Raw genomic sequence first — 13,045 nt, 5'->3', positions numbered from 1 at the left:
ATGGCTTTGATAGGATCCAGCTAAGCGCTCTCTCTCACTCCCTTTGAGAATCCCGGGTGTGTGGCTGCGCCTCAGCTGCTGCCTCCCTTTCTTCCCTGCCTCATGAATCTGTGCCGCCAGGGGCCCTGAAGAACAAGTCACAGGATGGGTGGGTGAGTGCTCTGGCCCTGGGCTTGTCAGCCCCATTCACTTTTTGGGGGCGACCACATTTTTTATGCCTGGCCAGTTGTGTGTGAGGGCACTGGAAAAAAAAAGAGTTCTCCCTGAGACTCTCTAGATTATGATGCCTTCAGTGTGTGTGTGTGTGTCTCCATTCACCCTCCTCCACCCAGTCCCTGGCTCTTCCAATCACACATGGGATGCCCTCGGTTGGAGCCGAAGGAGCCGTTCTCTTGATCGCACCTGGCCGATAGGTCCCTGGCTCTCCCTGCCACCCACTCCTTTGGAGCCTCATTTCTTCTCCAGCCGATCCTGAATTCTGTGGTAGTGTGTCCCCAAGACCTTTCTTGATGGCCCTCAGCCCAGCATCTCTTCCTCTGGTCTCTGTGCCCTGTGGGGGTTTTGGGAGAGCCAGCTTCTTCAGGAATGCACATGTGCTCGTAGTTTGTGGGAAGCCGTGTCCTCCTGACCACCATCTATTGCTGCTTCCACCCCCGCCGGTGCCTGGTCAATCAGATTTGACTAGCCCATTCTGGCCCTCCGGAGGCCTTTGCTCCTCTACCCAACTTCCTATCATCTGCCCAGTGATCACTGCAGTGGAGTTACATGACACCCTAACTGTCCCACCTCAGGCCAGGTTCTGCTTCCCCTGACACTGCCATTGCCTCACTCTCTCGTTCTCTCTGCCCTACCCTCTCTCCCTACAGCTGCTGTTGGGCCCACTTGACACCTCCTTCCCCCCTCCCCCCGTATGGTCTAAGCACATACTGGCACATTCTCCCCATCACTGTTGGGGCCCTCTCTCCCTGGCAGATGGGGTTGAGGTGGTGAGAGTCTCTTGCCGGCCCAGTGTGGAAGGAGGGGTCAATCCGGTGGCTTTAAGCAGTGGTGGAGTGGTTGCACGTGGTTTGCTGTGCTGCCCGTCTCTGCCTCACCTTCTTCCATGGCCTCTCCACTCCACCCACTGTGGCAAATTCACCCCAAAGCTGAGGTAAATTCCATCTAAGGCTAAATACTGGTATGAGACTGATAGTCAACAAGTACTTTCAGGGAAAGTTGAAAAAAAACTTTGAAGAGAGAGTTCAGGAGGGCAGGAAACTGTTGAGAGGTAAACAGGTGGGGCCTGCAAAGTCTGCCAGGAGGATTTGACCCTGTGGCTCCTGTTGGCCGGTCGGCCGGTCCAGTAGTTTCCGGAGGATCACCCTTCCTTCTCTGCCAGCCCCCTGCCTGTCTGTCGGGCCTTCATCTTTCTCTTCTTCTTCTCCCCCATTCACCCTGGGTGTTCTAACCTCCAGCTGTGTGAGTGTCATGGTGGGGAGGGGTTGGGGTGGAGGGGGCTGGCCTGTAGCCCCATTGGCTCTGGATGGAAGAGCCCTTGGAGAAGAGCTGTTAGTTTGTTACAGTACAGTATTCTGCAGGGAGTAAGTGCCCAATAAATACCATTGATTGATTTATTGCAACTTTTTGGAGATTAAGTGGGAGAGGACTGAAGAAATTAAACCCCCTTGGAGAAGTGATCCAAGGTCAGAGGAGAGGATATGGTAGAGAGCTGAGACATTAGAGTTACTCTACTGTGGAGCCTCAAAGTCCCGACAGAGTAGTATGGAAACATTCTTCCAGACAGACTGACAGATTGGGAGATTTGCTTGTGTCCACCCCAGCGCTTAGTATAGTGCCTGGCACATAGCAAGCACTTAACAAATACTATTATTATTATGATGTTATTATGGTAAAATGTAAAAAGCCGAGTGGGTGGCCAGACTTAAATGAAGGAAAGATGGCATCAAAGTAGGTCTGCACAGATGTGATGCAGAGTGCTGCTAGGCCCTGGTACTTTTGATCATTAAATCCCCTCTGCTCTATTAGGAGACTCTCAGGCCAAATGTTCACCTCGCCCTCTGAGTTACTGCTGACCACTTTCATCTTAAATTATTGGACTGTATTACACCTGCTATCTTTGAAATGCCACAAAACCTCTCTTCCCTCTGGGGATCTGATAGGTGGCAGAAGTGTTTCATTAGTGCCAGCCTTGCTCTGTTGAGTAAACTGGTCCCATTTGAATGCTTGCTTCTGAAAAGTGTTGGCCATATCAGCATGACTATTGCAAATGTTTGAACAGGCAGTTCTGATAGCCAGAGTCAGAGGAAGAATGAGTCTGTCATCTCTCAGTGTTTGAGTGGAATGGCTTTTATTGTGGAAAAAGGCTAAATGCAACTGGCTTTTCTGCACACTTGTCTTTTCTTATAATTTCCCTGCTTTTCCAACACAAGATGCCATTTGAAAGTTAAATGAGGCTTTTAAGATCTTTCTCTTCTTCCAAACATTTAGAAAAGGTAGTAAACATAGCAGTAGAAACTCTATGTATTTATTGAGCACTTACTATGTGCAGAGCACTGTACTAAGCACCTGGGAATGTACAATACAACAGAGTTCATAGACATGATCCCTGCCCACAAGGAGCTTAAAGACATTAAGATGAAATACAGGACTGAAAACTCTTTAGGGTTTTTAAAAAATCTTTTTGGGTTTAACCCCTTCCTGAAAGGGGTGACAGGCTAGACTGGGCCCCCCACTTTGAATGACCCCACAGGCCTCCTGGACCACCCAGACCCCACCCTGCCCATATACTCTTAAAGTCACCTGTGCATCTTGGAGAGAACTGGGCTTTTCTAGACCTCAAACTGGCAGGATCTGTCTCCTCTTCTCACAGTCATGAGTCTGGGGTCTTGGAGCACTTAAAGTAGGCAATTATTCAATCAGTGGTATTTTCTGAGCACTTACTGAGTGCAGAAAACTATGCTGGAGTGTACAAGACATCAGTCAATGGTATTTTTTGAGTACTTACTGTGTGCAGAGCCCTGTACTAAACACTTGGGAGAGTGTAACACAAAAGAGTTGGTAAACACATTCCCTGCCAATGGTGACCTTCGAGTCTGTAGGGGGAGACAGTCATTAATGTAAATACATAGATTATGGATGTACATAAGTGCTGTGGGGCTGAAGGTGGGATGAATACCAAATGCCCAAAAGGTATAGATCCAAGTGTGCTTCAATAGAGAAGTTTAATATGAACAGCTACACGCAAATTTAGGCCAGACCTGACTTCCACAGATTAAATGATACCCAGGGCCCAGCGCTCTGTACCTCAGCATGAAAAGCCACTAGCAGTTCCTTTAAATCACTGCTTTGTCTGTTAGGTGGGATTTCTGAGCAGACAGATCACTTTAGTGCCTTGACTACAAGTCCCAGAAGGTAACGTAGTGGGTCTGCCATTTTAAACCACAAGCCTGACCTCATTTCCAGGTCAGAATGATACTTGTAAAGAAATCCCTAGAAGCTCTTTTTTATGGTATTCATTAAGCACTTACTATGTGTCAAACACTGTTCTAAGTGCTGGGGTAGGTACAAGTTAATTAGGTCAGTTACCTCATCTGTGCTTCAGTAACCTCTTCTGTAAAATGGGGATTAAGACTGTGATCCCCACATGGGACAGGGGCTGGGTCCGACCGCATTTGCTCATATCCACCCCAACGCTTAGTAAAATGCTTGTCACATAGTGTTTAACAAATATCAAAATTATTATTATTATTATTTTACCTTTAATTTATTTTAACATTTGTCTTCCACACAAATCTGTAAGCTCCTTGTGGGCAGGTATCCCACAACAGTACTGCACTCCTCCAAGTGCTCAGTACAGTGGTCTACACCCAGTAAGTTCTCAAATATCACTGATGGATTCATCACCAGCCACCTGCACACCCAAACCGTGAACATCTTCAACTCAAAAGAAAATTAGATATACATTACTCCTACTTAGATTACGAGCCCATTGCAGGACAGGGACTATGTCCAATGTAATTAATTTGTATCCACCCCAGCGTTTAGAATAGTGTTTGATACATAGAAAGTGCTTAAGAAATGCCATAAAAAATGCTGTCTATATGCACTTCTGGGTTAGAACTGCTCTGCCTTCTGCCCACACCTCCACCAGGTGCACAAAGAATGCATGCATTTAAGTAATCACTCAATTGCAGCTAGCCAGACTGCAGTTTACTAAGCACAAAATATAGATATGTTCTTATTCTCAACTACAATGCTCAGTGCTCTACTATCTACTTCATTTTATTCAACATGCTGTCTTCTCCATTCAGATTCCAGCTTTTGTCTGGCTCACGCTCAACTTTGCCAGGCAGTTTGATGAGGTAACTCAATCCCCGCCAGCCAAAAGCTCTCATTTAATCTGGGGGATAAGGACGCCGGCCTTGAATGTGGTGCTAAGAGAATAAGGTCCTGGAGGATCTGGGGCAGGAACAAATTGGAGACCAGGTTATTCAGTCATCAGGCCCGACAATGTTTGGTAATTTTGTCGTCTTGAGGAATCATGAAAACCTCTTTTCTGAGGGCAGTACCGCCTGTGGACATTGCTGTTCAAGTGACTGGTTCCCAGGGAATGTCAGGGACCTTGCTAACAATTCAATACTAGTCAGTCAATCGTATTTACTGAGTGCTTACTGTGTACAGAGCATTGTACTAAGTGCTTGGGAAAGTACAATATAACAGATACATTCCCTGCCCAAAGCAAGGTTGTATTTTTTGTCATGATTCAGCAGAGTAGGATTCAAATTTATAAGCTGGATCTGAAGCAGAAGGGCTGTGTTTTCTGAGCGCATCTTCCGGCATGACTTCTGATTAGTCAGGCCCTCCCTGATGAACATTTAGCAGAGCTGGAGGCTGGGAAGGACAAAATGCCAGCTGTCAATTGGGATAGGGTGGAAAAACGGGGCTAGTGATCTGCTGCACCAAATAATAATAATAATGATAATAATGATGGTATTTGTTAAGTGCTTACTATGTGCCAAGCACTGATCTAGGCACATTCAGCCCTGCCACAGACTCGACTGTTGTTTATGTTGCTGCCAAATGTTGTGGAGCACTGGGCAAAAATCACAATTTTCTACAGGAGCAATCCTTCTTAAAAATAACTGTTAGTAGTAATGACTGTTAGTAGTAAGATAATTTGTTAAGCATGATTAATAATAATAACTGTGGTATTCATTAAGCACTTACTATGTTCCAGGCACTGTATTAAGTGCTGGAGTAGATAGGAGATAATTGGGTTGGACACAGTTCCTGGCCCACGTAGGGCTCACAGTCTTAACCTCATTTTACAGATGAGCTAAGTACAGCACAGAGAAGTTAAGTGGCCTGCCCAAGGTCACACAGCAGACAGGTGGAAGAGCCGGGATTAGGACCCAGGTCCTTTTGACTCCCAGGCCTGTGCTCTATCCATTAGGCCAAGCTTCTTCTCTGTACAAAATTCTATACTAAACATTGGGGAAAAAAATCCAAGTTTGAGAATTAGACACAGTCCCTGAACCCCTAAGGGACTCACAATCCAAGAATTAAGTTGGGGAGAAGGACAGGCAGTAAATACATAAGGAAATATAAAACAATATAAACACAGAATCACCAGAGGAGGAGGACAGTGATAAATACAGTCTATAGGGGGAGACAGTAATATAAATAAATCATGGATATGTACATTAAGTGCTGTGGGGCCGAGGGGTGAATAATAGGTGTAAATCCAAGTGCAAAGGTGACCCAGAAGGGAGTGGGAGAGGCAGAAAGGAGAATTTAGGGAAGGCTTCTTGGAGGAGATGTGCTTTTAAAAAGGTTTTGAAGATGGGGAGATTGTCTGCTGCTATGAAGAGGGAGGGAGCTTCAGGTCAGAGGCAGGAGATGGGTGAAACATGGGTGGCGAGGTAAACGAGATCAAGGCACCGTGAGAAGGTTAGCATTAGAGGAACAAAGTGGGGTGGGTGGTAGTAGGAGAGTAGTGAGGTGAGGTAGGAGGGGGCAAGGTGATTGAGTGCTTTAAAGCCAATGATAAGGAAATTCCCTGTACTGCGAAGGTGAATGAGCAACCATGGGGGGGAGGGGGGGTTCTTGAGGAGTGGGGAAACTCAATGGTTTCGTAGAAAAATGATCTGGGCAGCAGAGTGAAGTATGGTCTGGATTGGGGAGAGACAGGAGGCAGGGAGGTCAGCAGGGAAGCAGATGCAGTAATCAGGGCTAGATAGGATAAATACAGGGATTGATGTGGTAGCAGTTTGGATGGAGAGGGAAGGATAGATTTTAGTGATTCTGTGAAGGTGATTTGGTGAGACTTTGAATATGTGGGTTGAATGGGATGAGTCGAGGGTTACACCAAGGGTTACAGGCTCGTGAGACAGGGAGGATGGTCATGCTGTTTACAGTGATGAGAAAATCGTGGGGAGGAGAGGGTTTGTATGGGAAGATAAGGAGTTCTGTTTTGGATATATTAAAGTTTCAGGCGTCAGCGGGACATCCAGTTAAAGATGTCCTGAAGGCAGGAGGAAATGCCAGACTGCAGAGAAGAAGAAACCTCAGGGCTGGAGATGTAGATTTGGGAATCACTCATATATAGATAATAATGATAATAATAAAATTGTAGTGTTTATTAAGCACTTACTATGTGCCAGGCACTCTACTAAGCACTGGGGTGGATACAAGCAAATTGGGTTGGACATAGTCCAACAGTCCACTGATATGGTAGTCAAAACCATGGGAGCAAATGTTAAAGTAATAATACAAAGATCTACCCCTGGTTTTAGAGTAGAAAATTAGTTATATTAATGTCTGCCTCACCCTGTAGACTGTATTCATCTTTATCATTGTTCTTCTCCTGTGGTGTTTCTGTGTAAATAGCCATAAATGAACCTTTCCGGCTGCTTATTTTGTGAGTAAAAGTTTCCTCCTAGGATTAACTGCCCCACAAAAAGGTGCGCAAGAATACGCAGTACTGTGAGAGTTGCCTGATTAGTCAAGGAGAGTTCTTCTGTATTCAAAATCACTTGGGTAGTTTATGCACAGAACAGAGTCCTACCTTAGTTTCAGAGGCAACAAAATAGTCCTGGCATCTTAGAATCAATAGTTGGCAAATCTCATGGACTTAAGGGGGAATTCTGGAGTAGAGACCATTTTTGAGACGAAATGTTTATTTATGAGTAACTAGCAAATTCGGAGCGACTTGTATTTTTGCAGTTCTGTTAATAACCGTTTGTATGATGTCACTGAATGGAGATTGTGAAATCACTTATTCCCAGGCAGAATGGGAAATCTGTCTAAGTTATGCAAACAGTATTTGAAATAATAGCAATCAGCCATGAGAAAAATCTCTGAAACCACATTCAAGAATCAAAATAGTTCTCAAACATGTTTTTTATTACATTACGGCAAACATACTTTCACCAAAAAATAGTCAAAAAGCATTCAATAGCCAGAAACTAGAGGGCTGTGAGATGACTTCCGATTTGTAGTTAATGCTAATGATCCATTTCATTACCTTACTCTAAATGTCTTCTAAGGTCAGATACAACCCAAAACACAGTTCAAACCCATCAGAAGTGCTGCTAAAACCTGGTTAAATCAAAACTACCATAATGAAACAATCAGCCAGATGACTTTCCCCTACCAAAGGGGCATAAACCAAAGAGGATTTTAAAAAAGATTTTAAAAATAGCTAACTGTATCCTTGTCATACATCAAGACTATGGCAGAACAGGAATTCCTTTCATCTTCTTAGAGTCTAGCAAGAGATACTATACAGACTAAAATTGGGGATTTTCCCCATACCACATTTAAAATCTCCTTAATGAATATTCTCATGCTAATTTTCTTCTACATTTCTTCCTTTGACCTTCACTACAATGTATATAGAAGCAGTGCAGCTCAGGGTCAAAAACAAAATAAGGTTACACATGGTTTGCTTCATGCCAAACAAATTCCAGCCCTGATGTTTCAAGCTGTGCCTTGATCATTTTTCTTGATGCTGAGAAAATGAGAACTCTGAAGTTTTTGTTTGGGAGAAGGGGGTAGAAGGAAGAGAGGAGGTAGAGGAAAACAAAACGTCTAGATTCCAATCTGCCTCTTAGCACATATCAAGGGATTTAGTAGCTTTGAGAGCACTTACCCTCAGTTCAGACGGCTCTGCTACACAGTTCATTGCATTGTGAAAGCTGCCGACGTTAGGTCAGCCAGAGGGTTTCCCAGTGCAGTATCAGAATGGATTTTTCCTTGAGGAAATTGACTCAATGCTCAGAAAAGAGGTGGGGTTTTCTTAAGTGAGGTGGTCCTCTCTGCAGGCTTTACTGAAGCTACTTGACAAAGAGTCTCCTGTCCATTTTCTGGGTGGAGATACTGAGTCTTGAAAAGATTAAGTGTCTTTCTTGAGGCTTCACCATGTGGCAAAAAGCATAATAGCATGTCAGGAACAGGACACGCTAGACTGAGAGCTCATTGTGGGCAGGGAATGTGTCTGTTTATTGTTATACTGTAATCTCCCAAGCACTTAGTACAGTGCTTTGCACACAGTAAGTGCTCAATAAATACGATTGAATGAGTAGTAAGAGAATAGGTGTCAACTGCCTGTTCCAGTTGGAATTACTTCCAAACAGGCGCCCTTCTGGTGGGATTTTTTTCAGTTCTGAGCTGACCCGGGGACTTCATGGCAATGGGAGAGCTTGGCTGCCCTTTGATGGGGAGCATGCCAAGGAGCAGGTGTGGCCCCAGGCACAGAGCCAGCCCCTGCCCGAGGCCGCAGGAGCGGACACGTATGTGTTCCCGGGACCAGTCAGCCACCAGCAAGGCTCAGGGGACCGCCAATCAATCAGTGGTATTTATTGAGCATTGACTGTGTGCAGAGGATCGTACTAAGCACTTGGGAAGGAACATTACAATGATGTTGGTAGACATGACCCTTGCCAGGCTGAAACTGGGGAGGGCAGGAGGGCTGCTTTGGGATGGGCGAGGGCGTTTGTGGGAAACTGGCCCTAGGACCTGTAGCTCCCACTTTTTTGGCCAGTGAGACATGGTCTCTGGCACGGCTGGGGGACTGTAAGTCCCACACCCCTATTTCCTCTGTGCTGAGAAGCAGCGTGGCCTATTGGAAAGAGCACAGGCCAGGGAGTTAGAAGACCTGGGTTCTAATCCTGGCTCTGCACTTGTGTGCTGTTTGATCTTGGGCAAGTCACTTCACTTGTCTGTGTCTGTTCCCTCTACTGCGAAATGGAGATTAAGACTGTGAGTCCTATGTGGGACAGGGACTGTGCATCCAACCTGCAATGAGTGCAAAGTGCAATGAGTTCTGTTACATTTTGGTCCTCTCTGAGTCAGTCTTCTTTTTGAATTGCTTGGTAGTTTTGGCAGTAATGTGAGTATCTTCTAACTAGCTTCTTTGGGTGGGTGGTTAACTTTTAACTTTGCGAAAAATAGAGGCAAGCAATCTCCTTCCTGGAGCTGCTTGACCTAGTGAATTTAGTTCTCGGTGGTCATTCATCAACATCTGGATGGCTGAGAAGAGGGCATCTCTTAGATGAGCACGTTAAAGTCCTCAGAATCCCACCTCACTTGTTAGTCACCTCTGTAGTTGGTGGCTGCAACTTTGCAGATGTTAAGGTCAGCAATCATCCACTAGATTTGCTTTCCTGAACCTTGAAAAACTGGGTAATGATGTCTTTCTCATTACAGCTCGTTGTGGGCGGGGAATGTGTCTGTTTAAATGTACTCTCCCAAGCCCTGGGTATAGTGTCTGCACCACAGTAAGTGCTCAATAAATTCGATTGATTCAGGGAGAACAATCTTCGGGGACCCTTCTCTTTATAGGCTAAAGAATTTTAGGGCTCTATCAAATGGGAGCTGAATTTAATAGGTATATGGTCTCTCTCTCTTTTCCTGTTCCTCCTCACCAGCCAGCACAATGTGGAGCTTAAGTGTCAGAGTGAAATCTGAAATACACTGTGCAGCAGCTGGCAGGTTTTCCCTGAGCAGGCTGGGCCCATCCCCACAATACTGCTTACCAATAATAAATCAGAGGGTCTCACACAAAGCTTTTGGGGAGGAGGGGATCCTGTTGAACTGTCTGGACCTGTCCAGCTGGTCTTTGCTAGAGAAAGACCCACAGAGGCTCTCAAGTAGAGCAGGGAAAATATTCACCCGGATAAGCAGCTATAGCCAGATGGAACAAAGCTCCACTTCAGAGGTTTTGTGCATGTTCCATATATTATGCCCTTTAATGCTTGTGGTCCCACTGAAATTCCTGCAAAAAGGCATTGCTTTATTAAGTGGGTGGCACTAGATAATTTGATGTGATTGGTTGCAAAGGATTACTAAACCAGTGCTATTTCATTGCTGGCTTCGTCTGTCTCTCTTAGGGGGGGATACTTAAGAATCGGAGAACAAATTACTTGTCTACTTGGCTAGACCTTGCAATTTTCAATGTTTTATGATTCTTTTGAAATGGTAACACCAGAAGATGTATAAAAATTGATGAAACGATAAATGCAAGAGGACTTGAATTGGACGTTGCTAACAATCTTAGATAAATATGCTGAGGATAAATACACTGGTTTTCACTAGCTACAGCTTGAAATCAATGATCCTCTCATGTTTGGTAGGGGTGTTTTTGTCATTAAAAAAACTCCAAACCACTTTTTACAGAATAGAAAATGGAATTAATGAAATTATAAGTGGGTGGCAAGCCATAAAAACTTCATAGAGAGATGAAAATGGTGTGATTTGTGGCCGAACTGTTTTAATTCAGAGTTTCCCTGAGGCACTAAACAGGCCCTTCCCTCCCCAATTGTCCTCAAATTATCTGTGACCACAATTTCCACAAACACACTGTATTTGAATAGAGTGTGAAAGAACTGCTTTTGTAAAATATGTAGATTTGCCTTGGGGTTGTTTTAAAAACATTTCTGTACATGTTTATGTTGCTGATTTGGAACACCTGATTTAAGCTCCCAGAGGAAGGTGACTGAGTGTTTTGCTCTTGCAAGTGCTTAGAACAATGGAGCACTCAGGTGCTCAAAAAAAGGCCAATAATGATGTTACCAGTGTTAAAGTAAACATCAAATTTCTGCATTCATCAAATATACATCAACTGAGATCTTAGAAGGATTTTTTTTCATGCTAAAAAATAGGTGGAAAGTGGGTTTAAACTGCAGAAACCTCACACAAGAGTCTGGACAGCTAGAACGTGATTATTTTATGAAGAAGGGAAGCAGTGTGGCCTGGTGGAAAGAGTAAGGGCCCGGGAGTTGGAGGACCTGAGTTCTGATCCTGACTCTGCCACTTCCCTGCTGTGTGACCTTGGGCAAGTCCCTTCACTTTTCTGTGCTTCAGCTACCTCATTTTAAAATGGGAATTAAGACGCTGAGCCCCCTGTGGGACAGGGACTTTTTTCCAACTTGATTAGCTGGAATCGACCCCAGAGCTTTGTTACTGTGCCTGGCTCTTAGCTTAACAAATACCATTAACAAAGAAGAAAAATGGATTAATAGAGCAGCAGGTGATCTGTCAGGGATCACTATAAACTTGTGGAGGCTAGAAAAGCAAGGAGTTATCAGTTGGAGAGACTAAATGAATATGAAATTTAGGGAATCATGGAAAACTAAAACCAATCTTTTGGTTCTGCCTCTATGACATTCAATTTTAACTTCCTCTACAAATTGAATGCCAAGTGGGAGGAAGGATGGTGGGGTGGGAGTGGCGGAGGCATGGCGGAGGCAAACACCGACATCTTAAATCTAGGAAAAAAGGTGTTTTTAGGGTAATGTTTTTAGTCTTTTTAAATGGAAAAAAAATCCAGAAATGGCTTCGTGGACCAAGGAAGAGGTGGGGTGGGGGAGGGAAAAGAAAAGGGAGGCTGAAGGTGTGGAGAAGTGAGGGGAAAAAGAAAAAAGGTGGGGGTGAGGAATGTTAGGCTAACACACACCCAGTGGATCCAGCAATTCCTTTCAGGTGCTGCAGCTGTTCCAGTATGAAGGATGAAAGCAAACCTCTATTGTTCTTGAAAACCTTCAGCTGTATGAATATGAAATCTCCTTCATCCACTTGAGGTTTCTCACTTAACACTTCCCCATAACTATTTACTTCTGTAAGGGATTTAGTAAGGAATATAATTTTATTGCAGGTCCTGCTTGAATTTACAATAAAGGTGAATGATATAATTTCTTTGAATGTTCTGGTCACCTTAACAGAAATTTAAGCATTTTCCAAAAATTGGAGGCAAAAGGGAAGGGTTCAAATTACAGTTAGGGTCAGTTTAAATATAAAGGTATCACAATATCCTTAAAAATAAAAGTATCCCCATCATTCCATGTTCCATGATTTTTGAATCCCTTAGTCTGCACCTAGTGATTTGGGCTAGCACAGGGCCCTGGTAAAGAGGCAACATTATTAACTAATTAACTTGCATCTACCATAATTTTGAACACTGCTTGACCCATAGTCAGCACTAACAAACTCCATTAAAAAACAACAAAAAAATTCCTTTTAGATTGTGAACCCCCGGAAAGGTGAGGACAGAGTCTGATTCCTACCAACATATACTTTCCCATTACTTAGTACAGTGGTCTCTACACACAGTAAGCACTTAACAAATACTCTTACTGCTATTTCCTGATTTCCATCAAGCTGGATCCCCGGAAGAAAGAATAATCTGTTACCTTGATGCGCTTGGGGATGTTGGAGACACATAGTTTCATGACCTAGTGGCAAGAATATGGGCTTTGGAGTCAGAGGTTGTGGGTGCTAATCCCGGGTCAGCCACTTGTCTGCTGTGTGTCCTTGGGCAGGTCACTTCACTTCTGTATGCCAGTTAGCTCATCTGTAAAATGGGGATTGAGACCGTGAGCCCTATGTGAGACAGGGACTGTATCCAATCTGAATACCAGGTATTTACCTCGGTGTTGAGAACACTGCTTGGCACAGAGTATATGCTTAAATTCCATAATTATCATTATTTCAATTTCCTGCTCTCGGTCTTGCCAATGGACAATGAGTTAAGGGACCGGCAAGTACC

This window comes from Ornithorhynchus anatinus, chromosome 5 (genome assembly GCF_004115215.2).
Source record: "Ornithorhynchus anatinus isolate Pmale09 chromosome 5, mOrnAna1.pri.v4, whole genome shotgun sequence".
Classification (NCBI taxonomy): Eukaryota; Metazoa; Chordata; class Mammalia; order Monotremata; family Ornithorhynchidae; genus Ornithorhynchus; species Ornithorhynchus anatinus.
Note: the sequence above shows the minus strand (reverse complement) of the source record.